Source organism: Anomalospiza imberbis, chromosome 2 (genome assembly GCF_031753505.1).
Source record: "Anomalospiza imberbis isolate Cuckoo-Finch-1a 21T00152 chromosome 2, ASM3175350v1, whole genome shotgun sequence".
Lineage (NCBI taxonomy): Eukaryota > Metazoa > Chordata > Aves > Passeriformes > Viduidae > Anomalospiza > Anomalospiza imberbis.
In genome coordinates this window covers 83,378,527-83,383,295 of record NC_089682.1, presented here as the reverse complement: position 1 = coordinate 83,383,295, position 4,769 = coordinate 83,378,527, and the positions used below count along the sequence as shown (strand labels likewise).

The window sequence follows — 4,769 nt, the reverse complement described above, 5'->3', positions numbered from 1 at the left end:
CCCGCTCGGCCCGGCCGCGCCGAGGGGAGGGTGCAAGGCAGCGCAGCGGGACTGATAATGGGGGTAGTGGTGCCGCCGGCTTCCTTAGCAGCAGTTCGTGGGCTGGTTCTGCTTTCTCCTCTTCTTCCTTAGCCATAAAGGATAGCTGTAGCTAGCCCCTGCCTCGCTGCGAACAGCTGTGCCTGGAGGATGAAGGATGGAGGATTTTCCAGGGCTCCAGCTTGGGACAGATGCCGCTGCCGGCTAAGGCGGCACTGCAAACGGGGTGTTGTGTTTTGGGAACAGGGAGCAGTGCTACAGGACCTAGGCCTGCATCCTGGAAAGCTGTCAAAGGGATGCTCAAAGGGAAACATAAAAAATGGCGTCATGCCACATGAAGTAGCATTTTACGCAATAAATCTATTAAATGCCTAGCTCCTACTGGTGAAGTGAAGCATTCCAGTAATGAAAGAATACACGAGTGGCTGTTGCAGTAAGAGGAGTGAAATTCAATGTTTTTGGTTCTATGCTCTTTGGACCTATGAAACCCAAGAGAAGCACTTGGATTTGCACATGTGGATAGCCCATGGTAGCCATAAGGAAATTGTCATGATAGGTATAATTATGCTTCTAATTATGCAAAAGGTCTATGCACTTGGAAAGTTCCATGTGCAAGTTGGACAAATTCATGCATTTTTATAGGGTATGCAGGACCACATGCAAAGAAGCTCCTTTGAGAACCCTAAGTTTTCAAGAGCTTAAGTTACCTGATAGCACAGATAGTGGAGAAATGGGAATATTCTCTCTTTTTTTGATCCTGTACTATAGCCTGATACTTCTTTTTTTTTTTTTTTTTTTAATCTCTTTGCTCTGGCAAAGGCCTTGTACTAAAGTCTTCCACTTTCTCAGCATGATATGTGAGTATTAGGCTCATACAAAAGGCACTTCCCACCATGGAGTTACAACTTTTGAACTTGGCCCTGTCTGCTTGTACTGTACATTATATGTGAAATAACAGTTTCTAGGGGGCAAAGAGACACATTTTCACAATGATATTTTCTTCCATGCAGAGGCCATCCAGCTACATGTTGTACCTTTTCATGAAATCTAAAAATGCTTGTTCTTAAAACAATTGAAAGACTCTATTAAAAAATATAAATGCAGTAAGATGGATTGTGCTTTATTCCCTTGTCATTTCTGTGTTTACCCGATTATTTCTTGAGAACTGTGATTATGGCTTAGTACAAGCAAAATGGGATGATGGCTCTGATGTGTTTTGTTTGTAGAGCCAGCCTGTGTTCTCATAGATTAGGAAGTTCATCCCTGCAGTCTTCCAGCCTCTGAAAGTAAATGGGGTGTCAGTAGATATTTCTCACAGGCTGAACTATTTGGACTGTGATCAGCATGATGCTGGATGATGCAGCCCTGAGGTGCTAACCAGTGTGAGTATGCCTGGCAGAAGCTGTTCATGAGTCAGACACAAAAAGAGGTTATGGCAGGCAGAGAATGGGAGCAGCTCATAATATTTTGGGGTTTAAACAGTAATGGGCAATTACAGCATATTACTCATACCGAGATTACAGAAGATGTTTGAATGTAATGTTGGCTACCAGTGTCATCCTGGTACATACACAATTTTCTCAGAGAATATTATATAAATACTGCAATGCCCCTACTTCAGTGTTAGCTGTACCCTTCTAACAAATGGCATTTTAAGGACATTTTGTAAATGCTCAGAAATTATGCCCTCACCAGAGTGCACCAATCTCTGAGCTCATTCAGCTACAAGAGTCTTGCTTAGAAAGACTTGTTTTTTCTGTACTGAGGGGCTAAGCTTGCACCCAGAAATGAACTGTCACAGCACTCTGTCTGAGCAGCCTCACAGAATCAATCATTAAGGTTAGGAAAGACATCCATAATCATGTCCAACCTTCACATCAAAAGTGAGCTGTTGCGCACTGTCCTAACACCACCTAGATTTTTTGTTGCCTCATTTCATCCCCTGTGGTGTTTTGCTTCTGTTCTGTTGTTTCAGAGGCCGGAGGCTGTAGAGATTGTGTAAATGCTCTCTGCTAACCCAGCCATCACAGTGATGAAGGGTGGTACAGGAGAAAGGCAAGATGTAATTTTGCCAAGAGCTGGGTCCTGCTAATGAAGGGCCTGCATCTCAGTTTTCTCACAGGCAAAATTTTTGCCCACTTCAAAAGTTTAGCCACATATCTTCTAGCCTTCTGTACTGAATTCTAGGTTGATACATCTTGTTAGCTGAGTTAGAACCTATTCTGGAGCTTTGGAGAGTCAAAAAGTTATAGCTTCTGGTTTCTTTCTTGACTGCTGGTAGCTTAGCAATCAACTCCAACAGGACACTGCTCTGAATATGAGGGATTTTTTTAGACAAAGAATTTTTCTCATGGATTAGCATCCTACATCTCAGACCCCTATCAGAGCCAGCAACTGGTATATTTGTGTCATATAGAGCTGAAAGTGGGAGAGCCAGAGTCTCTTGAGCTCCTAATATTTCCCTCATTTGAGGACAGAACAAAATGGCTTCATCCAGGCTAATAAACAGTGTTTATCACTGATAAAGCATATCCAAGTTAATTCTTACCCTATATCTATGCTATCAAATGCTCCATTGCATATTCCCAGGCCTTGATCCTCTTATTGCCCCATGGCAAATGATTGTTGATGCCCAGGTCACAGTAGGTATTAAGCAGATACTTCTGTCAAAAACAAGCTCAAATGTCATCATGTATAAATTGCTCAAAGGGTAGTTTTTTTTTCCCAAACACAGGGGGCACCAGGGTTACCACTTGGCTTGGCACAGCTTGGCTTGGCCCTGGCGGTCCTGCGTTCTGGTGCATGCATTTACCTGCATACAAATAGCTCCAAACCCTGTTATGCAAGCCCTCCATGACTGCAGGTAATCCTCCAAACACATAAAAATTCTGGAGTGTTGTGGCTGTGAGCCTCCAGATACTAGGATTTTTCATGGAGTAATGAGTTGAGAATCTCAATTTTCTTAAAACACAAGAGCTGGTGAAAAATACCTCTCTGGCACTCAGCTGGGCTAACATGAAAAACATACCTTAGACTTGATTTGTCTTTGTACCTGTCAAATAGCAAGAAGTTTTAAGCAAAGTTTTAATTACTTCTAGCACAAAGGAAAGTTGAAAATACTGATTGCTGTTAAGGGCTGTGCATTTCAGCGTGTTTCATATTTTCTTCCCAGGGGACAGATCTAAAAGTAGACTACTCAAGAGCTGAAAAGCAATTATATATTTTACAAGATGTTTAAAACAGCTTCAAGGCACTTTTGCCAATCTCTTTTATTATCCTTTTATTCCTTGGATTTTTTTTTTTTTTTTTTTGGTGAAAGGCTAAAATCTTGGTCTTTAGGACAACTGGCTCCTTTGCTTGCTTCCTTCCAGGGATCTGGCAGGCTGTTGGGCATTCCCTCCTTTCCTTGCAGTTACTAATTTTCTAATTAAGTCTCTGTGCCTGCCCTTATTAAATCAATCAGAACTGATTCAGTTGTCATTGATTGCAATGGGAACAGGCACAGGCTGTAAGGACCAGGTTTGCAGGAAAACTCTGCATCTATACTGGGGCCAGGTTTCCAAAGGAAGTGGCAATTGTGTGCAAGCCACTGCTGTGGGAGCTGCTCCCAATCCTGTTTTTACTATGCTGGCCTCAGCTCTGGATGTAGAACACTTGAAGATTCTGCTTTAGAAACTTGGCACAGCCCCGGTCAGTGTAATAGCGGTCAAGAGCTGTCAGCAGCCTGGGGAGAGGCAGTTGACACTTGTCCTGTTGTCTGGATGAAAGCAGAGGGTTTGGTGAGTGGTTGAAGAGGAACATTAAGTCCCTGAGGTCTCAAGGATGTGTCTGAAGTGCTTGTGGTAGTAGCAGGGTGAGAGAAGCAAAAGCTGCTCATCCTGAATGCAGGAAAGGGTTGAAGTTCTGGCCTGTGTTGTGTTTTTGTGAACAGTAGGGTGTTTTCTTTGTTGTGTACCCAAGTCATCACCAAGTTTGCCAGCTGCTGTCATCAGTAGTGTTGTTTCCAGTGAAGAGTCAGGCTTTCCCCCGGACAAAAAGCCTTTTATTATGGAGGAACAAGTGTGGCAGTATGTCATCATATCTATCACTCATTGCTCAGGGACCAGTAAAAGGAATCTCATGCTGTGACTTATCAGAATTATAGGTTTGCTTTATCAACTGCTGAGGGCACTGGTCTCTGGGAGCCTGCAGGGCTCCCCAGGGTTAGGCATGTCCTGGTGAAGAGAGGGGCTGGTTAGTGTCCTCCCAAAGTGGAAAGAATTGTCTGGGAGAAGCGGCTAAACCTGCTGCTAACCTAGTTAATTTCCTATATATCAAATAATTTTTGCAAGCTGAAGTGTATATAATTGTTTTAAAAATAATAGGCTGGCTTAGGATATTTTAAAGTAATTAACCCAAAATGTTATCATTGATATGCATCCTAGAGAATAATTTTTTTAGTCAGTAAAAGATGATTTTGTGATTTCCATGGCTGAAAAATTCTTTATGTTCTTACAGTAAACAACATACTTGAATGTATACATGTTTGTTGCTAGATTGTGGCAGCAATGCAGTTATCTATACTAACATTTTCTTCAGCTGTTTTTCTTCTTACTGCTCTTCTACTGGATCTTACTGTTCTCACTACCAGCTGTTGGACAGGAATGCTTACAGGCTTATTGAATCAGATGAGTCATGCTACATTTTTTTTATTCTTCTGCAAATCTTACTGCTTACTAGCATTTTATTCC

At 42.2% G+C, this 4,769-nt stretch overlaps 1 protein-coding gene across 2 annotated transcripts in view; it reads left to right on the top strand.

Moving 5' to 3' along the window:
• The first annotated feature begins 17 nt into the window (after positions 1-17).
• The window catches only part of LOC137469404 (phosphatidylinositol 3,4,5-trisphosphate 3-phosphatase TPTE2-like), a 267,328-nt gene continuing 262,576 nt past the window's right edge, over positions 18-4,769 (top strand). For both annotated transcript variants that reach the window (XM_068182107.1, XM_068182106.1), the window contains exon 1: positions 18-30. The gene's annotated coding sequence lies outside the window, so the exon portion shown is untranslated. The remainder of the gene's footprint in view (positions 31-4,769) is intronic.